Source organism: Miscanthus floridulus, chromosome 10 (assembly GCF_019320115.1).
Source record: "Miscanthus floridulus cultivar M001 chromosome 10, ASM1932011v1, whole genome shotgun sequence".
In the NCBI taxonomy this organism is placed as follows: Eukaryota; Viridiplantae; Streptophyta; class Magnoliopsida; order Poales; family Poaceae; genus Miscanthus; species Miscanthus floridulus.
In genome coordinates, this window is record NC_089589.1 from 58,836,925 (window position 1) to 58,864,703 (window position 27,779).

General features: G+C 48.3%; 1 pseudogene; it reads right to left on the reverse strand.

The window, feature by feature from the left end:
* Window positions 1-3,286: 3,286 nt before the first annotated feature.
* On the reverse strand, window positions 3,287-27,183 carry LOC136488710 (receptor kinase-like protein Xa21; annotated as a pseudogene).
* Between the last annotated feature and the right edge of the window lie 596 nt (window positions 27,184-27,779).

Consider the following 27,779-nt stretch of genomic DNA (forward strand, 5'->3'; position numbering starts at 1 on the left):
ACTTAATTTGACAAAAGTTCGTATGATTCTTGCAATCTTTGCATGGGCAGAAGACAGGGTTCCCATTCCCAGCATGGGCTTTGGCATCGGTGATAAACTGGCTAACACCATGCATGTACCGCTTGTCCATTCGGGACAGATGCATCCACTCTCGATCCATCTCTGCACAAAAAAAAATACTAAGACAGTAATTACAAAGAATTAATAAGAAATCGAGCTTCATGAACAACAATTGTAGCTCAAAAGTACCATTTTTGGAAAACATTATTGTACACTAATTATTGAAAAATTGAAATTGGTAGCCCCGGCCCTGTAAATTGAAAATCGTAGTAAAAAACAATTATTGCACAATATTGAAGAACAACTATTCTACTCTACTTCTAAGAACTAATTATAGCATCACATACTAACAATGATGATCTTGACCACCATGGAATAATTAGCTAGGAATTTAAATGTGTTCATAGACACCAACCTTTTGGATGATGGATTCACCACAATTTGAGCCTGGCACAAATGTCCAATTGGAAAAGTGCTCTCTAGAATGGAGAAAGAACTAGAATGAGAATCAAGCAATGTAGCCATCAAAACGAAGCTAATTATGCAACAAAATCAAAGAAGTCGATGTTTGTTATTAACCTTAAAGCAAAAAGATCAAGCCATTCTTCAAAATCCAAGCACTAGCTTCATGGTGAAGAGCAGCCGCAACAATGGAGGGAAGGGTCCCAACGCGCGTCTTTGTTCTCGGAATGGAAGAGAGGAAAAAGGAGAGGACGGCTGCAGCCTTTTTGTGTTGTAGGCTTATCACCGTCGGTTCTTGGCTAGAACCGACAGTGATAGAGCCCTATCACTGTCGGCTCTTGGCTTAAACCGGCACTGATGAGTGCCCGCCAAAACACTACCGGTTCAAGCGACAAACCGGTAGTGATGTGGTCCTTTACTGCCGGTTTTAGCCCAGCCCCAATCATTTTTTCATTTTCAAGCTCATAACCGGCAGTGAAGGTACATCACTGCTGGTTCTCACAAATCCGGCAGTGATGAGGTCGACAGTGATGTGCAAATCTGGCGTAGTGATAGGCTCTAAAGTGAGACATATAAGATGCTAGATCATCATCATAAGCTTCTCCCAACTTTTTTGGTCGGCTTCTGAGGTTCTTGTAGGAATCACTGGCTGCACTGGAGGAGAGGGAAAGACTAGACAAAGCAGCTCACAGCTCAGAAACTTCCAAAGGCAAAGACCACGTATATGCCACTGCATACGAGGAACCCCAATCAAAATAATTGGTGCCATTGAAAAGCACTAGACATCGTGCAACTGGAGCACCACCACTAGAGGAAGGAACTAGAGGAGATGGCCTCTTTTTTTACTCAATGCTTAACAAACAGAGGAAAGCAGAGCTACTCACGAAGCAACAAGGTTGCGGAGCAACAACAGAACCACATCCGATGCTCAAGAAGTAAGGTCGCGGAGCAGCAGCATAGGAGCCGCACCTAGCGCTGGAATCCGCGCCCAGGCGGTGGGGGCCACACCTAGCGGTGGGGCCGCGCCTGGCGTCGCGTGCCCCACAAGCGCTCGAGAGCGTGCGAACCCGGGTCAGAGGGTGCACCGGCGGGCGTGAGCGCAGGCTGTGCTAGCGAGCGAGAGTGCGAGCCGGTGGGCCTCGAGCAAGCGAGCGAGAGAGAGAGAGAGTCGCTGGAGAAGCGACTACCACGGTGACGAGTGGCTAGAGAAGCCGTGGCAGCGGCCAGGAAGAAGGCACGGCAGCACTAGGAAAACAAGTCGTGACGGCAACGAGGCGACGACGGCGTGTAGGGAAAAGCCGACGAGGACAAACCGGCGGCACCGCGGCAGGGAGAAGTCGACCGCCACGAGGTAACCCTAGTGGAACCAGGCTCCGGATACCATGTTAGAATAGAGCTTGTATTGAGTAGAAGGGCCCAATATGTACAAGTATGTAAAGACGCCCTTATACGAAAGGGAAAATATAAACACATACACATATATCTAACAATAATATGTTAAAAACGAGGGAAATTTTGCTGGAGGACATCGTTCGAATGCGTAATATGCTATTGGACACCGCCAAATGCGAAATATGCCCAGTACCATTACAAATCGTATACATTTGCCATAACACACCGGACACATTATTTTATTTTTCTTGTATTCTCTGAGAGAGAAGGTGGGGGCAATGAGATTTGTGCCCTCGTCTTCAACCTCCAGCTGATCACTGATTTTTGTAACACACCGCCGCCACCTTTTCTTCTCTAGCGAGGCCTTCCATGTCCGACGATTTTGTTCTTCGTTTTTCCAGCCCTTGTCTCCCGCCGCCGTGTTGTTTCCATGCTCGAGAAGGCCGCGCCACCTGGGCCCCCTCCCTCGTACTGCGGTCGCGTAGCCCCACTGCCCCTGGCCAGCGCCGCATGGGAGTAGTGTCCCAGGACGCTCCCCACAGCGCCACCACTGCACGGCCACCTTGGCCCCGGCCTCTAGCCCTCCACGCCGCCGCCGCTACCTGCTGCGCTTGCGCTGCGCACCCTAGCCACCACAGTCGCCACAGCTCCACTGCCAGCCGTCCGTCGGAGCCGCCCCTGCCTACTCGCGATGCCACTCCGCCGCCACAGCCGCAATAACGCCAGCCGCCGTACAGCGGTGCGCAACCACGCTACTGGAGACGAGTAGCACCGCCCTACGGTCTAGCGTCTTTGTTGTGGGCCCCTGCGAGCCCAGCCGCCCTTATACCCATCCCACCCCTTGCGCAAAAGGTGGCGGCGATGTGTTACGGCAAAAATCAGTGCACACTCGGAGGTTGAAGACGAGGGCAAAAAAGCGATTCCCCTACCTTCTCTCTCCGTAAATACGAGAAATTAATAAAATAATGAGTGTGATGTGTTACGGTAAATGTACACGATATTATAATGGTACTGGGCATATTTCGTTTTTGGCGGCATATTACGTGTTCGAATGGGTCCTGCAGCAAAATTGTCCTAAAAACAAATAGTCATCACTACGGTGTGCCCACTGCCGGTTCTAGGAGGGATAGCCAGTTTGGAAAAGAGATGTGATCTGGGAGGACACGGCTGATGAGAGAGGAGAGCATGAGAGAGATGTGATCTAGGAGGACACGGTTGATCTAGTAAGAGGGACATGTTGTTATTATTATGTTAGGAGACATGTTAAGGAGCACCATAAAAGTTTTCTCTTATTTATTACGAGAAAGGTCCAAATACAACCTGAAAACAAAACTTGAGACTAGACATATATGCCTTCGCATACATATTTTTACTAATGTTGATCGATTGCAACGCAATGCTCTGGTGCTGTTGACTTGACATAATCATTTCTGATCTTCTTCAGCGTCACTGCCATATCGGTCATAGCCATCCTTTGCTCCGGCGAGTCAGCGGAGTAGACCAAGCCCAGCTTGAAAATTGGCACAAGAAAGCCACTCATAATATTTGTAGAAGCAGGGCCACGGCCATCCAGCAGAAGCTGGTTGTCCACAACATGGACAAGCTCTGCAGGAAACGCCTGATGTACCCACTGCCTGATGCTTAGCTCTCCCAGAAACATGGCATCTGTGGGTCTCTTCCCAGTGAACACTTCAAGCAGCATGATCCCATAGCTGAATACGTCGCTCTTCCACGATGCTTTTCCAAGAGATCCATACTCTGACAACAATGTTACCATAAACAAAAGACAGATCGAAATATTAATGATTGATCAAACATAGTTAATCTATTAATGGTAACTCTAAGCATCTTTGATTGGGCATTAGTGCTACCTGGTTCCATGTTACCAATTGTCCCTGGCATGCTCGCAGAGATCATGGAGCTATCATCGCCTAGCAGCAACCTTGAAATGCCAAAGTCTGCCACATGTGCGGTCATGTCCTCGTCAAAGAGGACGTTGCTAGGCTTCAGGTCACAGTGCAAGACCACCTCGGAGTGCTCATGGTGCAGATACTCCATTGCTGCCGCCACGTCCAGCATGATGTCCAGCCTCTCAAGGAGCCCCATGTACCTTCTACCTTCAGAGTCCAGGAGTGCCTCTAAGCTACCGTTGGGCATGAACTGAAGAACAAGTGCTCTGAAGTCCAGGTTGGAACATGTATTCAGAACCTTTTTCAGATTACGATGTCGTGCCATTCGAAGCACACACCGCACTCGGCGTCAAAGCTTCTCATGGCATATTCCAGATGCGCGTGTATAACTTTTATTGCAACCACCACACCGTTGCTCAGCTGGCCCTTAAAAACTTTCCCAAAGCTTCCAGACCCCAGCATGTTATCATCACTGAAATTGTCAGTAGCACGAACATGCTCATGGTAGGAGACTAACTGATGGCTGATCATGTCGACCATACAAGCAGAAATATCTTCACGCTTATTGACTTCCTTTCTGAACATAATGTATAGGAAGCAGGCCAGAGCTGCAAGTATTATTATGATTATAGTGGGGAGCAAAAATCTCATCTTGTGACCATGACCACTGGTTGTGTGAGACTTGGCTGAACATGGTGGCAATCCCAAGCGTGAAGCACCACAGAGCCCTGCGTTCCCCATCACTCCATCAGTGATTGCAGCGTGATGTTTGAGAACACGCCACCTTCTGGTATCTGACCGTGTAATTTATTGTAAGACAGGTTCAAGATAGTGAGGATGGTATTTGACAAGTACTCTGGGATGGTTCCAGATATACCGTTATGGGATAGGTCCAAATTTTGCAGGCTGGCCAATTTCTGAAAAGATTGTGGAATCGAATCGTTGAATGAATTGTGACAGGTTCAAGTAGGCCATCATCTGGAGCTGTCCCATTGAATCTGGGAGGCTACCAACAAAGTTGTTGATAGAGAGATCCATCATATAAATTTGCTTTATATAGCCTGTATCAACCTGTAACACACCACTCAACAAGTTTTGAGATAGGTCTAGCCTGATGAGGATATCAAGGTGAAACAGGCTCGGTGGTACAGTAGATGTTAATTGGTTGTTTGATAACACTAGGAACTCTAGTTTGCTGAGGTTGCCGATGCCCTTGGGTATGGCGCCAGGGAATTGGTTGCTTGGAAGGAATAACTTGACCACATTCTTTAGCATTGCAATGTTTGAACGGATGGAGCCAGACAAGCTGTTTCTACTGAGTTTAAGCCAGTAGAGATTCTCTAGCATCATCAGTTGTCCTAGAATTGCACTACGAAATTGGTTTGACGAAATATCTAGCACAGTGAGAGCAGTTAAGTTCGAGATGGCAGCTGGAATTTCATCAGTTAACTTGTTGTCATTAGCAAGAAATATTTGGAGCTGACTTGACAGGTTGCCCACATAAGCTGGGATGCTTCCAGTGAAATAATTCGAATAGATTTCAAAGTCTGAGAGCATTCTACAGTGGAAATAATAGAAAGAAAACTAAGATCACCCTAGAGACTGTTTCCCCCAATATTAAGTGTCGTCAACAAGTTCAGGTGTTGGGGCACGGATACGCGAGTAGCGGAGGGCAGCGCAAGTGAGAACTAACGATAGCAGAATTTTTGAAGTAATGTTGTGCAGGGACAGCCGGTAGTATCTTCGCCCACCGTCAAACTAAGGCGGAGGTCGCAGCGCCGTGAGCGGAGGCCGACCGGCGAATTCGGAGGTCGCAGCACCGCGAGCGGAGGCCACCCGGCGAAGGCGGAGGCCGCCCGGCGAAGGCTGAGGTCGCAACGCCGGGGGTGGAGATTGCCCGGTGAAGGCGGAGTGCCATGGGCGGTGGTGGAAGCTGGCTCCACCACAGCAGGAGGGTTCATGGCGCGGAGGCAACCTTGGGCCAGGAATGGGCTTCCCTTGGGCCGGCAATTTAGGCCCAAAGAGACAAGGCGGTGTGAAGAAGGGAAGGTCCAGTTTGCCCCGGGTCACCTGCACTAACAGGAGGATATTCAAGGAATGTACCGTAGCAGTTGTAGGACAAAGATGTAAAAAGGAAAAGTAGTGAATACGCCCTATAAAAGGGGAGAGTTGAAGCCTATTTGGGGGGGGGGGGGGTTGGTGAATGCATTTATAGAACCCTAATTATGCCAGGATCCACCTACCACTTTCTTAACCTTCGCCTGGGGCACCCGACCAGGCGAAGGCATTCTCCGCATCACTTGCTGGAAAACGCTACTTTCCAACATTGTCGCCCACCGCGTGTTGGCCAAGCAAAACCCACGATGCTGAGAAAAAGAGCAACCCCCACCAGAACACCAGCGGAGCTTTCGACAAAGGGACGACCCAGGCGTAATACCCGCAGCGCTTACGCCAGTGCCCCAGAAGAATAGGTGGTGGAAGAGCCCACAGTCGATGATCAGCCTCCGACAGTCGAAGTTCAACAAGCCTCAGATACCACCCCGGAGCAGGTACTCCAACAATTGCAAGCCCAACTACAGAGTACACAACAAGAAAGAGATAGGCTGGCAGCAACCTTCGCCGCAAATCGAAGGGCAACACAGACATCATTGCAGGCAACAGAGATCAGGCAACAGTTGACCGTCCTGCAGGCGGAGATTCAGAGTATGCAGCCAAGCCAGCCCCAGTCTAACATTTCTAACCAGCTCCGGTCGGCAGATCAAAGCCAGCCTAACCCTTCGCCTTGTATGGCCACCCAGCCAACCTTCGGCACACCGTTTAACTCACCGCCATCTCATAGAGCTATAGATTCAAGATCCCCACTCTCCGAGGGAATCCAAACCTTACCTTAGCCACCATCTTACAAGCCCATTACCCTACCCAAATTCAACGAAAGATCAGACCCCCGCTAGTTCAGCATGAGTTTCGAGGCAGCCGTAGCGTCCGCAAGAGGGAATGACACTGTCTTGGCCAAGTCATTTGTCATTGCAGCCGAAGGAGACGCATTGGCATGGTACTCAATGTTAAGGCCAAGTTCAGTATATTCATGGGAAGGCCACCAAGATAAGATCATCGCTAACTTCAAAGGGTTCACCATTGAACCTCTGACATCAATGGATTTATTTTGGTGCAGACAGAATCAAGGTGAAGCACTAAGGGATTATTTTCAGAGGTTTGTGCAGCTTAAAGCGAAGGCACCAAAGTCCCAGAGGATGTGGTAATTGAGGCCGCAATCAAGGGCCTCTGCATTGGAGCTTTCGCGGCTCATCTAGCTCGGGAAAAGCCAAGCACCATACAAGAACTGTATAAAGAGTTTGAGAAGTACTGCAGGTCAAACAATGGCCTCCAAAGAAGGCTAAAAGAGCAAAATCAGAACCAGCAGTACCAAACAAGTGGCATAAATGTTCAGAAGGGCAATAGAAGCCAAGGCTAATTACAACCTCAGCAGACCTCTGGTCAACAAGTTTTTAACATAGAGCAGCAAGGAAGCAGCCAGCAGCGATAGCAAATGCTAGAGGTAGAACAAAACAAGCTATCACACAAGCAGTACGAAGGCAAGAAATACAATCAAAGGAAGAACTGAACAAAAACCAAGAACCAAGACAGCGGAGGCAGTATTGTTTCTTTCATGGAGAAAACAAAGGGCACATCATCAGAGATTGCCCATATGCGAAAGAAACAAAGGAGAGGATAAAAAGCAGAGAAAACTCTCAGCCTCCGTCACAACAACCCGCTAGGGAAGTCAACCACACCTTCGTTGCGCCTTCACAGCAGCCATATTGCCCAATCTACCCAAGTCTTAACTCCAATCAAATTCACCCATCCACCTTAGCAGCCGCATACAATCCCAACTTCCTACCTGCATGGCGACCAAGCACCCAACAGCAAGGACAGGCAACCTCACCTACATAAACTCAAGGCCTCCGCACATAACATACATAGAGACAAACTAGCCAGCTCAAGTCCATAATAGACAACTAGAAGCACCTCCGCTGCCACCTCCACCACAGCTAGCCGCCCCAAAAAATGAGCCCAACCCAGAAAATGAACTCAACCCACATACACTACTACCCACCATCGGCATGATATTGCCAATAGCTGGAGGCTCTTCAATGGAATTCCAAACAAAGAACCAAAAGAAGGATCACCTCAGGCTCGTCAACAACATAGCAGTCCAAGGCCTAGTGCGCTGTACAGATTGGTCAAAGTCACCAAACACCTTCTCAGAGCAAGACCTGCAATTAGAAAGTTACCCCCATACAGATGCTATGGTAATCAGGGCCAACATAGCGGGTTGGGAGATCAACAGGGTTCTCATAGACTCTAGAAGCTCAGTAGATATCATCTTTGTTAATGCCTTCGACCAGATGAAACTAAATTGGACCCAGCTGCAGCCTTTGGATTCACCACTAATCGATTTCGGGGGAAAGATGATTGATGCACTGGGGAAAATATCCCTGCCAGTTTCCATCGGAGGTTAGGAAAATGCACGAACAGAATACGTAACTTTCGACATAGTGGACCTCTATTACCCGTACAACGCCATCTTCGGTAGAGGGTTTGCGAACAAGTTCAGCACAACCATCCATATCGGTTACTTGTGCATGAAGATGCCAGCTTTGCACAACACTATCACAATACATGGCAGTCAGAAAGAAGCAAGAAACATAGAAAGAGCTATCTGCAAATCACAGTGAAACATCAATTCTGTTTACTCAGCAAAGAATACTGAGCCAGAGCCTCTAGACATGCCAAAGGGCAAAACAAATCTCAAAGATCAAGAAGAAACAAAGTCAAGTCCCATTGGAAAATGTAGTCACAGACAGAAAGGTCACCATTGGAGCCAACTTATCGAAGGTAGAAGAAACAGAACTCATAGAAACCTTAGCTAGGAATAAAGACCTCTTCGCCTGGTTAGCCTCCGACTTGAAGGGAGTCAGTAGGGACATCATACAACATTCCCTTGACATCAACCCCAAGATGAAGCCAAAGAAGCAGCGGCAAAGAAAAATGTTAGAGGATAGAATCTTAGCAGCAAAGGCCGAAGTACAAAGGTTGTTGGACGCAAACGTCATCAGAGAAGTCAAGTACTCAGAATGGTTGGCAAATGTAGTGATGGTGCCAAAGAAGAATGAAAAGATGAGAATGTGCATAGACTTCATAGATCTCAACAAGGCATGCAAGAAAGATCCATTTCTGCTACCAAGGATAGATACCTCCATTGATAAGGCAGCAAGATGCAAGCACTTCTCCCTACTGTATTGTTTCTCAGGATATCATCAAATTTGGCTCAACAAAGAAGATGAGGAAAAGACAAGTTTCACTACCCCCTTTGGAACTTACTGCTACACCAGAATGCCCGAAGGACTAAAGAATGCAGGCTCGACCTTCGTTAGAATGACGAAGGCAGCCCTTGGCCCATAATTACAGAAAAACATCATAGCTTATGTCGATGACATCGTGGTAATGAGTAAGAATGAGGAAGATCATATAGCATATCAAAAGGAAACCTTCGCCAACCTTAGGGAAGCATGCCTAAAGCTAAACCCAAAAAAGCGTGTTTTCAGCATCAGCCAAGGAAAGATGCTCGGGTACATCATAGGACCCAAAGGTATTCGGGCCAACCCAGAGAAGACGAAGGCTATAATCTCAATGGTGGAGCCATCAACCAAGAAGGAAGTGCAAAAACTCACTGGAAAAATAGCAGCATTGAACAGATTTATCTCAAAATTAGTAGAACACAGCCTCCCATTCTTCAAAGCTCTGAGAGGCGAAGACAAGGTAGAATGGGGGCCAGAGCAGTCGGAGGCCTTCCAGCGACTCAAAAATTGCATGGCCAGCAAACTCTTGGTAACAGTACCAGATTTGGAGGCCCCACTAGTATTATATGTGGCAGCCTTTGACCACGCAGTTAGCAGAGTAATTGTTCAGGAGAAAGAAGAAGGGTCGAAGGTCATTCAATAGCCTATCTACTATATCTTAGAAGCCCTATCGAGAGCAAGGCTGAACTATATAGAAATCGAGAAAATTGCATACGCTGTACTCATCTCATCAAGAAAATTAAAGCACTACTTCCAAGCACATGAGATCATAGTGCATTCTTCGCAACCACTCGGAGATGTGTTCAACAACAAAGAAGCCTTCAGAAGAATAGGGAAATGGGCAACAGAATTATCCCAATTTGAAATCATCTATGTGCCAAGAACAGCAATCAAATCCTAAACATTAGCAGACTTTGTGGCAGACTGGACACCTTCGGCACATCAAAACCCACAACCTCAAACCCAAATCTGGACGCTCTACACAGACAGAGCATAGGGGCATTTAGGAGCTAGGGCCTCCACTGTTTTGGTAGCACCATCAGGCCTTCGTACAAGTATGCAGCAAGATTAGAATTCAAAACAACAAATAACATAGCAGAATATGAAGGCCTTATATTGGGCCTCAATAAGGCAAAGGCACTCGGTGCGAAGTCTGTGTTGGCAAAAATAGACTCCTAAGTCATGGCAGGACAAGTTGAATAGGAGTATGTCGCAAGAGAACCGGAGCTAGCAAAATATCTGGCCACAGTAAGGGCACTTGAGTGAAGGTTCTAGGGATTCACCTAGAAGTATATATCGAGAGCAGAGAACATAGAAGCAGATGAGCTAGCGAAGGTGGCAGCAAATAATACACCATTTCTAGAAGGAACTTTCTACCAAATGTTGCGAGCACAAGCAACTCAAACAACAACTGAGGCATTTAAAACAATCATGATCACCGAATCCGAAGACCGGAGACATTTCATTATAGATTACCTAAACAACATCCATCACTCAGAAGATGAAGCAAGCCCAGCAAGAATAGCAGCCAGGGCAAGAAGTTACACATTAATGGATGGCATTTTGTACAAAAAAGGGGTAGTCCAGCCGTTGCTCAAATGCATAACTCAGAGCGAAGGCAGAGAGCTGCTCCAAGAAATCCATTCAGGGATGTGTGGCTCTCACATTGGACAGAGGGCATTGTCTGCAAAGGCAATCAAGCAGGGATTCTATTGGCCCATACATGTTAAAGATGTAGAGCAAATTGTTAAGACATGTGAAGCATGCCATACCACATCCCCTCACCAGTCAAAGCCTTCGGAAGCAGTACAGCTCATCCCACCCACCTAGCCATTGCAAAAATGGGGCATGGACCTGGTCGGTCCACTACCTCCTTTGCAAGGGGGAACAAATTCGCAGTAGTAGCGATTGAGTATTTCACAAGATGGATTGAATCCAAGCCACTAGCAACAATCACCTCAGAGGCAGTGAAAAAAAATCTTTTGGCAGAAGATAATCTAAAGATTTGGAGTACCAAGAACCTTAAGAGTAGACAATAGGAAGCAGTTTGATTCAGACAAATTCAAAGAATTCTTGCAAAGCATAGGCACAAAGATAGCCTTCGCATCAGTCTATCATCCAGAGTCAAATGGAGCGGAAGAGAGAGCCAACAAAATAGTATTCTCAGCAATCTCAAAAACTTTATTCAACCTCCGCAAAGGCAGATGGACAGAAGAGTTGCCGAAGGTAGTATGGTCTCACAACACCATGGCATCTAGAGCAACGTGATTTACTCCATTCAAGCTCATGTACGGCGAAGAGGCAATGCTACCCGAAGAGATCAAACTTTAGAGCCTCCGAGTGATGAAGCAGACCTTGGCTGCAGATGAAGAATACTCCAAAGAAACGATCGAAGGCTCAAGATTGGAAGCAGTAGAAAACATCAACAAATACCATGAGCAAACTAGGAAGTGGCGAGACAGCCAGGTGGTTAGGAAACTCATACAAGACGGAGACCTAATCCTAAGAAGGAAGCCCAATGCGGCCAATGCAGGAAAGCTCCAACCAAAATGGGAAGGCCCATACACAACAAAGGTCATCAGAAGACCGGGATCATTCTACCTAATAGACGGCGAAGGAAAAACAACCACTCGTACCTCGAACATTGACAGTTTGCGTAGGTTCTACATCTAAAATGTAAAAGGTGGCCTTCACGGAACTATAAGCAAAGGTCACCGCACCTCTCCTAGTTTTCATATTTTCTTTACATTTCATGCAGAAGGACCTGTACTCTTTTCCTCACAAACGGGGCTCCTAGTAGAGGTGAGGTTTTTAATGAGGCAAGACCCATGTAAAACCCTCTAAAATATAAAGAGGAATTCCCCAAGTATACCACCAAAAGCGAACATCGAAAGTGGCTAGCAGCGGAGCCACAACATTCGACAACGACATTACGATAAAGAGGACCCTCCACCGCCTTAGCCAAAGGATCTAAGATGTGGAATGACCTCCACGGCTAAATTAGTCCGCAACCATGACAAAGCCCTGTCCACATACAGGCATCAAGGATTCTTCAAAATGGCCAAAAGGCCGCAACGACCCAACAAAGTCCTACCTTCGTTGTAGGCTTCGGGCAAGAAAATACCTGGCGAAGACCTATCATTATCAGGCACCAGAGCAATATCAGGAATTAATGGCTAAAGTACAATAGGAGTAAGAGCCAAAGATACGCCAGGTACAAACAAAATCCATCAGTATTAACTTCAAAACATAACTAAGCAATAAATCTTGGCCAACCACCAAAACTTATTACATCATCCAAGCAGTAGACTATAAAACCAGGCGCCTTACCCCAGCACTAGCCCCAGTCAGCAAATTTTCATACCCCTATCCCCAGAAGAGTGCTAGGGGGGAAGCCAAACCAAACAAGAGCCACTCTACTATAAGGCAAAGAAAGAGAGCCATGGAGGCAGGAGTTTCCTTGGAAACGAGAGAGCAAAAGGTACCGTACGAAGACTCGTAAATCCAGCAGCTCGCGCAACCCGACGAAGGCTACATTGAGGTGGTACACATCTCCCACTCAGTGTTGTACAGCCTCTTCAGAGCGATGTGTGACCATAGTTCGGCAGCAACCAGGCAGTGTCAGAGGTTGCGGGAGGGTATCACACGAAGGCTCATAACATCCTCCCGCAACCAAGGGCACCATCTGGCGCAACCCGGCATCAACCATGTTCGACGAGAGCGCAGCTGCTCCAGCACGGCCGAAGGCAGCAGCAAAGCAATCCACGCACAAGTGGAGGCAACATACAAGAAATGTTTCCTTAACCTCCATTGCTTGCTCAAATTGTCCTATGGCCTATTGAGAACCAACAAAATCGAAGGCTACCACCTCCGATGAGTGCTCAAATTGCGCCAAAGCCTTCGCAGCATCTGCAAGCTCAAACACGAGCTCCTCAGCTCCTTCGTGCAGATGTGCCAGAGCATCACCATCGACTGCAAGCAAGCACAGAGATGGAGGCCACGACCATCAATAAACTATTGCTGCCTTTGGGAGTGCCTCAGTTCCTCAACTGTGACACGCAAGCTCATCGCCAATGGGAGCCAGAGAAAAGAGAAGCGGAGGCAAGAGCAAAGAGATAAGTAATGGAGCCTCCACAAGCCTCGCAAGGTCGAAGACTAGCACATCAGCTTCTCTATGCCGACGCGCAGACTCGTACTCACCTCCAACCATAGAAGAAAGAAGTCGAGGCCTAAGAAATATTGTAAAAATAATTCGCTAAGAGCCTTCGGCCTAAGTTATAGTCGTATCCAGAATCTTCAATAAAACAAGTGTGCAACCAAATCATCCCAAGCAAACTTCATTTAAAAATTACAAATGCCTTACAACAAGGGAAACTGCTAACATAGGCTATTTAATCACAAGCAACATTACAGCAAGCCCGAAGGCAACAAACACAAGCTCGAACGGAGTTGCATAAATTATAGGGCACAAGCGAGAGGGCCATATGTTAAACCGAAGGCTAAGGCCCTTGCCAAGCTAGTGACCTAGTGAATGTTGTACGCTCATCATCAATATCACACTTCACAAAATCGAACATTTCAAGAACCTAACGCCGGGCAAAAGCTTCACGCCAATATTGCCATAGTTCACCATTAACATAAATCCTATCATGGTACATAGTAATAGGGAGTACGTCCTGCACAGACCCAGAGAAGGAAACCTGCGTAGGACAATTTGTCAATTTAGACCTAAGGTATATACAAAAGGGCGAGCATTTGCAGCACATCGCCTTCAAACAAACCTAGAAACTAGCTAAAACCTAGGCACTACACCTCCGGATCAGCAGGGGCAGGCGTAGGTTCCCTGGGTCTTGGGACCTCAACAGCAGGGGAAGGAGCCCTCAGAACCATCACCTCAACAATAGGAGAGGGGGCCTTCATAGCCATCGCCTGTGCCGCCCGCGAAGGTTGCGCTCCAGCAGCACCACGCGTGGCCTCCACCTTCCGTGCCTCCTACAAAATAGCACAAGAATACAAATGAACAAACAAACGCTAAACAAAACACAAGCAAAAAACATGTTCCAAAAAACCAACCTCAGCTCGACAAAGCTCTGCCATCGAACGAGCCTCCACTCGACCAAAATTCACCTAGAAGGACTTCATGAAGTTACAGGTCGATCTCCTCACGCCACGAGAAGTCGCTCCAAGGTCGGATGGGCCCCCAAGGTCCTTTTCCTTGATGCCTTTAACATGCTTGCAGCCATCTTGTGCCAGCATCTTAGCAAAGTCGTGGCAGTGGCCAGGGCTCCAAAATCAACAGCGCCACCAACAAAAGCAGGAAGCTTCTCGAAATCAGCCTTCATCCATGAAAAAATGCTGAAGGCTAAAGGTTCCGACGGCAGCAAGGACGTAAAACCCTCGAACTGTTCAAGGGTAGCAGCATAAAGCTTAGCTCCGGTCAGGCCAACCTCCTTAGCATCCTCCAGGCCTTTGAAAAGCATGCCCACTTGTGCCTTCAAAGCGGCGCTGGACTCCCTCTCAGCGTTAACCTCGTTGCGAAGGTTCTCGGCTGTCTCGATAGCCTTCAAGGCGCGCTCGTCGGCCAACGCCTCGGCAGCCTTCTCCCCCTCCACCTCCTTATTCAAGGACTCAACCTCCTTCTGAAGGTTCTCCAAATCAGTGCCGGCGGCGCTAAGACCCCCAACCTCCCCTAGAAGCTGACCCTTTTCAGCCTCTAGAGTCTCCACCTCTTTCTTCAAGGCTTAAATGGCAAGGTTGCGATTGACCACTTCTTGTGTACTGCGATCTTCAAGGGCCTCCACCATATAGTGACTCTGTCAAGGCGAAGGTCAATCATAGCCTCCAAAAGAACAAAAATATAAAAAAACGGGGGAGAGAAAAGGAGGAAACAAGCGAAAACACACCACACACTATTGCTCCAGGTTCATGCGCAGCAGCTTGAAATAATCAACGCTCCTCAGCCGGTGGCGAAGACGACCTAATAGGAAACCGAGTATAAGAAACATAAGACTAAAAACAAATAACAAAAAAAGACAACCTCCTATATCCTTATAAACAGCCTCAAGGGCATCCGCCTACCCACTTATTGTGCTGTCGGAGGCCCCTGCAATAGCAACTCAGTTAGCAAAGCACAAGGCGCAGAATGCACAAAACCAGGGAAATGGCAATAACTACAACATGTGCCATGTTCCATGCCCGGACCAGATGGGCGAGGGGTCTCGCCAATGAGCGGAGGCCTCGGAGGTGCACCCAATACAATCCGGGCAACATCCATACCTGCAGGATGATAGGGATTCTTGCCAGTGTCCGCAAGGGCCTTCGTCAAATCTGCTAGGACAACAAAACCAAATCAAATCAGGATAAAAACTCAAAATATGAAGTAGCTAAATAAAGTGAAGACGGACAGCAAGTCCTCACCTAGATGCAAAGAATCTGGAATGGCACCAGAAGTACCCGCATCGGTGCGCTACATCGTGGCTCGGAATGCCATACTCCAGAACGGAGCAGGGGATTGCGCCTCCACTTCATCATTGGACACCTCCAGCACCGGGGTAGTTCAGTGGCGTCTTGTGTCACCGACCTCCGTGTCAAAAGGAGAGAGCGCACCACAGTCTCCACCAATATCCTCACCCTCTGAATCAGACAAGTCATCACCAAGAACTTCGGGCATAGGTGCCACGACGAAAGGATCAGCGGCAGACCCAGCACTCGTCCCCCTGGAGGGCATCTTGGATGAAGTTGTCGCCGCTAAGGTCCAAAGAGGCAGCAGAATGCTCACCTTCTACCCTGACACCGAAGGCAGAACCTCTGGCAACATTCTCAACAACCTCTTCATCGGAACTAGCGGAGGCAGCTGTAGAGGCGTCGATGGAGGCGGCGGCAGTTGCGGGGACGATCTTCTATTTCTTGCTAACGGCCTTGGGACCACCAACTCCCCTCCTCTTCTTTGACTTCACCACTGCAGTGGCATTCTTGGCAGCGGCCTTCTTGGATTTCTCCTCCAAGAACTTCAACACCTTCACCGGAATCTTGTGTCCATGTGGTGTATCCCCAACTCTTTGGTTATGTCACCGACCTTCACGCCAGAACCCATGAATGACCTTCGCGCCAGAAACTCCTTATCGGTTATGTCGCCGACAATATCACGAGCCTCCTGTTCCACGGCGGCGACAAAATCATCGGGGGACTCCTCTGATAAAGCTATTTTAAAACAAGGAAAAGGAACACCTTCAGCCTCGCCAAAAACAGGAAGGTTCACCATCTCTATTTTGAACGAGGGCGTGCCCTCCAGAGTATCAGCAGGCCAAGGCAAAGGCCCTATCACAAGCTTCCCTCTCTAGAGTCATCTAATCACTAGGATTCACCTTCGCCAAGGGCTTCATCTCCGTCATGACAGAGGCCAAGGTATAGCGAGTGCTCTTCTTCCCGTCTTCATGCGAAGTAGTGACGCCGAAGGTCTGAACATAGAACCAATAGTGCATCCAATCCTTGTCCCACTTGTTGTTCTGGCACCAAGAAATCTCCAATCAAGAGTCCCCTTGCTGCCTCTTTGTCATAAACGCACAGCTACCATACTGAGCTACAAGCCCCTGAGCACCTACCTTCTTCGGCTGGCGCTGAAGCTCAAAGTATGTGCAAAATGTGTCCAAATTAGGCTCAGCACCATAGGGTTGGCAGGCCCAGCAAAACTTACTCAAAGTGAGAAATCCGTTGGGAGTAAGGTGGTGGATCTGCAGATCAAATTTCTCAAGAACCTGACGAAGGAACTTCACAGAAGGGTGGCAAAGGCCGCAAGCAAAAAAGTCCTTCAAAATGACAGCATAATCCCTACCGGTATCTGGGACCGTCTCGCCCTATGAAGCTTAACCCAGCCTGGGGGGATGCATCCCTCCTTCTCAAGGTCGGCTATCATCTTCTTAGTCATCAGCGAAGGCCCAAAGTCTGAGGTCTTTTCGGCCATCGCTTTGATCTCCTCAGCACCAATCAAATCACCAATTGAAGCCTCAAACCTGCAAGATCCTCCTCAAGCTCCTGAGCCTCCGCACTAGCGATCATGCACTCCTCATAATGTGCAAACCACCCGCTGGCCCTAACGCTTAAAAGCTGAGAATAGGGACCAAAGAATGTAGCCCGGCGAGGAGGACGACTGGTAGTAGGAGCCACCGCTAAGACCGAAACAAGCAAAACAGAGAAAGAGCAAAGGCCGCAAGGCGCTGAGCGGAGGCTAGCAAGGCAAAAAGAGAGCGCTAAAGGCGTAGAGCAAAGAAAGCGACAGCTTACTAAAGCACAGGGGGACCTCCACCAACCCCCCCCCCCCTTATATAGGCAGCGACCGGACGCTTTGCCTTCTAGGCGCCAATGGTCATGACTATTCCGGAACGCATCGGTTCCAGAGCCACCACAGTGAGTCAGGAGCTGACACGTCACACCACCAACGGTCCGATTTGGCGATCCAGGGGGGAAACGGGGGAAGCCTCCACCACTCGGCACCAGCTCCAGACTTGAGGCTCACGGCCCGCTCACATCGGACCGTACCCTCAAGGGGGGAACTATTGGGGCACGGATACGCGAGTAGCGAAGGCCAGCGCAAGTGAGACCTAATGATAGCAGAATTATTGAAGTAATGTTGTGCAGGGACAGCCGGCAGTATCTTTGCCCACCATCAAACTAAGGCGGAAGTCGCAGCACAGCAAGCGGAGGCCACCCGGCAAAGGCGGAGGTCGACCGGTGAAGGCGGAGGTCGCAGCACCGCGAGCGGAGGCCGATCGGCAAAGGCGGAGGTCGCAGCACCGCGAGCGGAGGCCGACCGACGAAGGCAGACGTCGCAGCACCACGAGCGGAGGCTGCCCGGCGAAGGCGGAGGCCATAGTGCCATGGGCGGTGGTGGAAGCTGGCTCCACCACAGCAGGAGGGTTCATGGCGCGGAGGCGACCTTAGGCCAGGAATAGGCTTCCCTTGGGCCGGCAATTTAGGCCCAAGGAGACAAGGCGGTGCGAAGAAGGAAAGGTCCAGTTTGCTCGGGGCCACCTGCACTAACAGGAGGATATTCAGGGAATATACCGTAGCAGTTGTAGGACAAAGATGCAAAAAGAAAAAATAGTGAATAGCGCCCTATAAAAGGGGAGAGCCGAAGCTTGTTTGGGTTTTTTTGTGTCAATGCATTTATAGAACCTTAATTGTGTCAGGACCCACCTACCACTTTCTTAACCTTCTCCTGGGGTACCCAACTGGGCGAAGGCATTCTCCGCATCACCTGCTGGAAAATGCTACCTTCCAACATCAGGTTACCGATTGTTAACGGTACCGATCCAGAGAGCTGGTTTCCATCCAAATACAGCGATACTAACTGAGAAAGGTTTCCAAGAAAAGCATGAACAGTTCCTGTTAGCTGATTGCTCGAAAGATACAGTTCGAAAAGTTGGCCTAGCCGTCCAAGCTCTGCCGGAAGGATTCCTGTCAGATTGCAGAAGGCGATTTCCATGACATTTAGCCCAGTGAGGTTGCTGAAGTTGAGCAGGGATCGGACCAGTGAGGTCATTCCAGCCCACGTTAATGAACTGGAGATTGGCCAGCTTTCCTAGCCATGCCAGCACAACACCCTCAAATGAATTTTTTGGTAGAGAATGCTCTACGAGGTGCCGACACGCCAAGAGCCCCTGTAGAATGGTACCACTGAAACTATTATCAGATAGCTCAATGTACTGCAAAGCTGGGAGGCTGAAACTTCCATTGTCCGGGAAAGGGCCAGTCAAGTGGTTCGAGGATACAGCGATAACGTTCAAGGTAGACATGTTGAAGATGGCTGGCGGCACCGGCCCCGTAAGATTGTTGAATTCCAGGACAAGGATCTCAAGTGTGAGCAAGGAGCCGATGGAATCTGGTATCACTCCTGACAGGCTGTTATTGCCGAGGTCCAGATAAGTTAACAATGGTGTATTGTTGAACAGGTCATTCGGTATGAAACCACTGAGGTAATTCATTTGGAGACTCACGCGGCCAAGGTCGCGCAAGCCTTGTAGCTCTGTTTGGATGGGACCAGAAAGCCGGTTAAAGACTTAAAGCTGAGATCAAGAACCTGGAGCCTTGTGAGGTTCCCTATGGTGGCAGGGATACCACCTGACAGGGCATTGTGGCCAATGTCAAGGAGCTTGAGGCGGCGCAGCCTTCCTATACAATCCGGGACTGTGCCCGTGAGGTTGGTGCTGGAGAGGTTGAGGACAGAGAGGAAAGAGAGGTTACCGAGGTGAGGGCTGATCTCTCCTTGGAGGGATACACCCGGCAGCTCCAGGGCGGTGACGCGCTGCCGCCGACGGTGGCTGCATGAGATGCCCACCCAGACGCAGAAGGAGGTTGCAGCGGTCCAGTTTCTTGCGAGGATGCCGAGAGGATCGGCGACCTGCCCCTTGAAAGCCTGCAGAGCAGCGAGGTCGGAGTTGCTGCCGTTGCTCCTGCTTGCTTCTAGAGCAGCAGCAGCCACAGTGGGCAACGCGATCCACAACATGATGGATATGCGTGCTAGATGTCCATGTGCCATGGTGGTCTTTGGTGTGAGGCTTCAATTTGGAAAGAAGATGATAGCATTACTTCATGGGGACAACTTCAGGTAATCACTAATCAAGTTCTATTCTCCCTCTCCGCAAACGAGCTCCATGAATGTTTTTATAATGAAATTTTAGTATGCCACAAGATTTCTTTAGGAGCACCATGGGGAATGCAAACGTGTGAACATCTGAACATTAGCGAATAAAAAAAAGGAAAGTGAAAATGAAACAAGTAAGCTTGACCGTTAGATGACGGCGACCAAAAGCGTGGGGTGCGAGAGCCATGGGAATCCGAGGCATTTTTTTCTCATCCAAGTTGATGCGCGGGCCCGTCACTGGAAGAAAACAGACGGATTGGCGGACTGCTTTTCTTGGCTCCTTCCTGCATATAGTAGGCTGTACATTGGCGGACGTACGGGGGGGGGGGGGGCGGGGGGGGCTGCAGCCCCCCTCGTGGGCTGCAAAAAAAAATTAACAGGTTTTTTTAGCCCAGCCCAAAACTCACGGCCAGGCCAGCAGAGCAGACGGCCTCACGGGCGAGCAGAGCAGACGCATCGCTGCAGCCAGCGCCGCTTCTGGCTTCTTGCGCGTCGCGCAGGCGCAGCGTCGCGCCCCGCCGCCGCCCGCCGCGCCTCCTCGCGGGCTCGCAGCTCGCCTGCTCGCGCGTCGCGCCTCCCCTCGCTCCTCGCCCCCTCGCGGCCTCGCGGCCTCGCCCCCCTCCCGCCCCCTCTGCTCCGCGCCTCCGCGCATCGGCCAGCGCCCAGCGAGGACGGGCACCGCCGCGCCGGGCGGCCGGAGCCAGCAGCGTGCAGCCAGCAGCCTGCAGCCAGGGAGGACGGGCGTCGGGCGGCCCGCGGCGGCGTGGCCGGTCAGCCCCAACCGGCCAACCCCAGGTTGAAGCGCTGACCGCTGGGGACTGATCCAACCGCCCGACCGGCCGCCCCAACCGCTGACACTGACAGGTTGAGAACTGATCTCCTCTGTGCGGCTCTGCCCTCTTTAATTCCTCTTTTATTTTTTTTCAGTCAGTGATCCGATTGGTTTTACTTTGTAGTCCACTGGTTGTAGAATGGAAAAATTTTTTGCTAAGAAAGATGCTTCTACTTCTACTCAAGAGAGTCGGGTTGTGCAAAAAAGACCCCGCATTGAGCTTGATATGAATGATATAGTTGCCGATCCAGGTCTTAGAAAGCCAATTGATGAATTCCACCATGATATTAGGGATGATGCTAGGAGAGCATATTTACAGATGAGTCCATATCAACCAAATTGTGAGTATGAAAGAACAGCGGGTAAAACTCAAACTAGAGGTTTTGTTAAATCATGGTTTACTCAATTTGATTGGTCAGAGTACAGTCCTGCCATGAGGGAAAATGGTTGGGATGATCTTTTAGAGAAGACAAAAGCCTTTGCTGCCAAACACAATATAGACATTCCTAATATGGAAGATATGATACCAATGAGAGGTCGTTCAAAATGTCGTGGAGCCAAATATGTGACCTACTACCATCATATTCATCATGGGATTTTCAATGTTGTCCTTGATCAAATAATTTGTGAGTTGAACAATCGATTTCCAGAAAGATCAACTCAACTATTGAGATGTGTTGCTTGTCTTGATCCGACAAATGAGTTTGCCAACTTTGAGATAGAGAAATTAGTTGAGCTTGCTAAGATTTATTATGCTGACTTTAGTGATTATGAATGTGAAAAGCTAAGAACTGAGCTTGAAAATTTCATGGATGAAGTCAAACATGATGAAGAATTTTGCTCGTGTATTGATCTTGGTGGCCTTGCTGAGAAGATGGTTAAAACTGATAGACATACATATTTTCCTTTGGTGTATCGCCTCATTGAGCTTGCATTGATATTGCCCGTGGCAACAGCAACAGTTGAGAGAGCCTTCTCTGCTATGAATATTATCAAGACCGACAGGAGGAATAAAATAAATGACGATTGGATGAATAATAGCATGATATGCTATATTGAGCGGGATTTGTTTGCATCCATTGATGATGATAAAATTTTAAAGCGCTTTCAAGGCTTAAGAAACCGTAAGATAAACTTGCCACCTAAGGTCCCAAGGTGCGTATTGTTTTAGAGCTTTTCTTTGTATTTGTTATCTTGGTTACTGAAGAAGTGTTTGACATTTAAAAATTATGTAGCATTGAGCGTGGCGGTTCAAGTGGTGTGAATTCTTGAAGATGGAAGACTCCTTGTATTTGGTACTTTTCTATGCTTATTATCATAATTCTATGTATCTTTGACTTTGAACACTTTGAATCAATTATCAAATTATATGCTTATTAGTGTACTGTGTCCAGCGAGCAAAATTTTTTTGGCGTATGTTGTTTAGCCCCCCCCTTGGTCCGTTTCTGGATCCGCCACTGAGGCTGTATATGGTAGGGTTGGAAAATAAGTCATCACAACTTGTGAAAAGAATGTACTCCTTTCGTCCTCAAAATAATATAATTCTTGGACTATTCTCAAAATAATGCATGTGCCCTGCTCATCCCACATGAATTATAAGATTCGTTAGCCTACAGCCGTGTCGTCAAAGGATTTAGCATTTGACTCGAAATTTAGTATACGAGATTTAAATTTATCTACGTCCAGTGTAGATGAGAATCTTTACTGTTTTCCGCTGAGGGATGTGGAGTCGTTTCCGAGTAGAGAATTGCATCTATGCGTCTTTGGGTGGAGCTATGCAGGATGCCTATAATAGGATCCCTATGCCTTCTTATATAGCCAGGTATGGTTACAGATAGAGTTATGATGGATTTACACGTAGGTTCATTGGTTTATTACAAGAAAATTTAGTTGAATAGACTTGGTCTCTATGTACAACTTGCTATACCTTGTCTGCAAAGTAGACATAGTACTTCATCCGGTTTAGGCCTCCTGTTCAACTCTCTTGGTCCATCTCGCCCCAGTTAGATGTTTTCTCTACCATAGCAACGATAGTAGTCCCCAAACCTTTGTGCTATTTGGAGAATCGAACGGAGGTTAGTATTAATTGATGTCCAGATGGTTTTTCTGTAGCTGTAGTTCATCGGGGCTGCGCAAGCGGACCCGGTAGGTCTAGCCCCCTAGTCTCTGAGCGATTTGGAGAACCAGACGATAAACTTGAAGTTGTTGTCTTCTTTCAATCGTGTGCGCATGACAAGTGTACTTAGTTGGTGATTCAGGTGAAGCCTAATGATTGCATATCCAAACGGTCATGGTTGATGATGTTGCCGGTGGCAACATGACTGGCTCAGCGGAGCCTATCAACGACATGCCCGAGCAGTCATATCCGGAGACATGGTCAGAGGTGGCATGACCGACTCATGGGATCTCATCAATGGTGTGCTTGAGCAGCCACATACGACAATGTGATCAGACGCGACATATGACCGGCTCGAGGGAGCCCATTGATGATGTGCCTCAACAGTCCAGCACATAGTCAATGGCGGTGTTCCTGAGCAGGGTTGAGACCAATGGTCGCAAATAGATAAAACTGCAAGCGCACGACTATCAATATAGCTTTCACCCGAGAGTAATATAGAGTATGGATTTCCAAAGGGGACGTGAAGTTAACTAACAAAGAATCAGTTTCATCCTATATTGGCACAAGGGTATATGATATTGGGTACAGAGGATTTTTATGGTTATGATAAATGGATAGATAAGTGGATACACATAATTGTATACTTCGGGTCGCTAAGTCACTTAGGTGCCGAAAGGGGTGAGAAGGGTGCTAAGCTAGCTAGCAAGGGTGGACCAACGCTTTAAGAACTTGCTTGAACGTGATGGAAGACAGAGATCAGACATAGTTGTCACCACCCGCTGAGTACCACAAACAATCCATGGGGAAAGCCACAAACACATGTAAGCATATAGTCTAGACAAACCATGTCTACACTATATCTTACTAACCTAATCTAAATTCTAATGGTATTAATTAGGCACCCGGGTGAGAGCAGTGAACCCGTTAACAATTAAAGTAAGCACTTACCAAATCTAGATATCAATTACCATAAAGAATCCTGGATGCTTACTTACAACATGCCCGCATCTGCTTAAGTACAACTTGGGGAACATGTTGATAGGTTTGGCTCTCCCCCACACTTTCCTCACTCTCCCCCTATTTTCTAATCTCTAATGATGTCAATAGATTGGCCCCACCATCGGCCACTAAATTGGATGAAACATGTGAATGTATGAACATTTGCAAATAAAAAAAGGAAAGTGAAAAGGAAATAAGTAGAGGTTTGACTGTTACATCATGGAGTCGAAAGCATGGGGTGGCACACATGGTGTCACCCCACACATATCCATAATCATTAGGGTAGTGTTTGGTTCAGGTGGTCATCTGTGATGGCTAGGGCGATCCTAGGATCACCAGTGTTTGGATGAGGGGCAGCCGGGGGTGTTCGTCCCTGAGGGGAATATACCCCTCAGATTCGAGGCACCCCCGTCCCATGAAATCAAGGGGATGGGGTCGTCCCCGCTACACGGCGTGGTCCTCCATCTTTGTGGCTGTGAGGGGCGTAAGGGAGCAGCCAGCGAGCTCTGTGCGTTGGGCGAGGCAGAAGGCGGTAGCACCTAGGGCTGGCGGGGCAGAAGGGAGCAGCCAGTGAGCTCTGTGCACCAGCGGCGGCACCTGGGGCTTGTTGTGGAGGCGCTAGGGGCGGCCAGTGACAGCACCTAGGGTGGGCGGCGGAGGCACCTGGGGTGAACGGTTGATCGATGCGGGCCGACGGAAGTCGAAGAGGACACGGGGAAGAAGATAATGATATCACCCGCCAAGCCCGCACATTGGGCACCGCAAGAACCTACCCACAAGTGAAGGTAGCTCAATGACACGCTCTACTAGTGTTGCTCTTCGCGGCTCCCACGGGGTGAGCACGGCACCCCTCACAAATCCTTCTCCGGAGCACCGCATAATCTCCTTGCATGCTTCACGATGGAGAACTCGCCACCAAGCCATCTAGGAGGTGGCAACCTCCAAGAGTAACAAGCACCACCCGCTTGCAACTCGAACACCTAGTGCCACTCGATGCAATCTCACAATGCAACGCACTAGAATCACTCACTCGTAATCGATTCGCACTCTTATAAGCACAAGTGAGTTAGAGGGCTCCCAAGCACACTCAAGCATGGACACTAAGTCCCCCAAGGTGCTCAACCTAAGCCATGGTCGAGACACCCCTCTATTTATAGCCCCCAAGCCAAATAGAGCCGTTGGAGCAAAGTATCCTTTTTCTGCGAGGGCACCGGATAGGGTGGTGCTTGGCACCGGATAGGGCGGTGCCCCTCCAATGGTCAAGTCCCAACGGCTAATTTGAACTAACTATTGAGCCCCTGGCACCGGACATAGGGTGGCGGTGCACCGCCCTAGGGGTGGCGGTGACCACCCAGGCCAACCCCCAAAAACTACACTCTCTGGAAAAAAGCGGCGGTGCCACCACCAGACAGTCCAGTGACCATGGTGATGCCCTCTTCAGCTCAAAACCAAAAACCACTAGATCAATCTTGTAGAGCATTTCATTAGCTTTTTGAAAAGTCCTAGATCATCGAAATTAGATGTCGGAGTTAAGAGTTATGCCCAAAAAACAAAAGGGTGGTTGTGCTGATTTTGGGCACGCTGCAGGGGGTGGCGGTGCACCTTGCCTAGGGTGGTGGTGCTCCGCCCTTGGGGTGGCGGTGCCACCGCTCTAGGTGGGTTGGTGCACACCAAAAATGGCGGTGCCAACACCAGGCGGGGCCACCCACTGGCTGCAAGTTTAGTTGCGTTTTCCGACCCTCGGACAACTCAAACTTGCTCTTTTCATCTCATTTTCCTCTCCAACTTTATCCAAATCACCTCCAACAACTCCTCCTTTGCAAATGTGCCAACACCACTATGTGGTCACCATCTTGTGCATGTGTGTTAGCTTTTCACAAACATTTTATCAAAGGATTAGCTCTCTTTTCACCACGCCACTCGATCCTAGCAACGATGCAAAGTTAGATCACTCGAGTGGCACTAAATGACCGATATGATAGTACGGCCATTTATCCTAAACCCGGTCATAAACTTCTCTACTCACCTATGACTGGTGAAATGAAATGCCCTATAGGTTATACCTTTGCCTTGCGCATTCCATTCCATCACCTCCATTGTTGATGCAACACATGCACCAAACATATCACAAATGATATGATCCACTTCATATCATCACATGACCTTGTTGGTTCAGCGATCTTGACCTCACTTGCTTTTCACCGTTGTCTTCGTCCATCGGCTCCAAGTCTTGTTCAAGCTTCACGGCCACGCGGTCCATCGCTCCAAAGCCTCCAACTTGCCCTTCACGCTTGCAACCGGTCCATCAAGCCAAGTCTTGTCTTGATCTTCTAGACCTTAGTCACATGACTCCATGTTATGTCTCATATGCAATAAGCTCCTTCATCACATGTATGAGCTTTGCAACATATCCAAGCCATTTCACCTCTATGACATGACATGAGTCGCTCACATAAGTGTACCTGTGGAATAATCACCTGTGTATCTCATATTTAAAAACATTAGTCCACCTAGGTTGTCACTCAATTACTAAAACCAAACAAGGACCTTTCAAAGGGGAGCCCAGTTGCAAGGTAAGCCCCTCTAGGATTTCAGACAAGCTCCTTCGTTGCTTCACTGTTAGGTTCAGCAAGTTCCAGCGGTCCACTGCAAAAGGACATCTAAAGAAGAGGTGTTCAGCTATCTATTCAACTGACTACTGACAAAGAACAGATTCAAATAGGTCCATGTGTCTCCTCAAAATGTTCCTGGTGCTTAGCCTATTCTTGATCAGCAACCATAAAAAACCTTGTCCTTTGGTTGACAAAAGGACTCCCAGATCCAGTTATGCATAGGGTGACTAGTAGTGATGTGAACATACATGACGAACGGATCTTGTGAGGTCGGTGCTCGAAGGGGGTGATTTGTACGACATTCAGATGGCCGAATGTTGTATTCGTAGAGCTGATATCTAGTAGATCCGAGTGGAACCTAGTCCCCCATCGAAGGGTTCCTAGCCATGGCCCTGCAAGTGGCATTCCATCTGGTCTCGACTATCCTATCCGAATAGGTCTCGAGTCTTCTGCACAACTTAGGGGGGACATTTGCCTCCCTCGATGGGGAAACCTCGACTGGTCTCAAAGTTGGACTCGGATATGTGCTCTAGTGTCCAGGCCACTCTATGCTTGACAATACACTGCTAGTAGGCCCACCAGGCTCATGCCTCACTCAAGGTTTGGACTTGGGTCGCCTCGAGCCCATTGATGGGCTGGCCTTCGAACCTAATTTGACTTTGTCGGGGGTGCCGATGTTGTGGGCACCTAAGCCCTTCGGCCTGATTGGAGGCCTAGGGTGGCCATGGCCTAGTCTGGCAAAAGAAACCATCACGATGGGACCCTCCACGTCTGGGGATTGGGGTAGTCATTGATCATGGGGTACGTCCGGGCTTAAACTGCATTAATTAGAATATTTTGGGATTTTCTAGATTTTTTTGGGTTTCCCATTTTACTAGAGCTAAATCTATTTTCTTACAGTCTTCTAGAGATATTTTCATGAGCTCTAAATGTTTTATTTGTTTTTGTCATGTCCCGATACATCTCTAGGATTTTCTCAAAATTTAATAGTCTTAGATACATTTTTTAGGGTGTTAAAACCTTATATGGTATTTACCAGATTCTTTTATGTGAAAACCGATGAAAGTGCCTTGAAAACCGTTTCTAACCTAAGCAGTGCGGTAATTTAAACTGTTTTATGAGTTAATGGGGTAAAATATCTTGAAATTCATCCAAAAAAATCAGACGACAGAAATAGTTCAAGGAGTTTTTTTCCCTTCTACGCACAAGAAGGGCTAGGGTTTACCTGTTAAGAACTTAAAAAGGGCCGGCCAAATTTTGTTTTTGCAAGCAAGGGCTAGACTTCACATGGCGCCTGAATGAAAAACAACACCCGTGATGAAATTGTGTGGCGTGCGAGGGTGTTTTCTGGCGGTATGTAGCATATTTTCATAAGAGCCTAGGTGCACATTAAT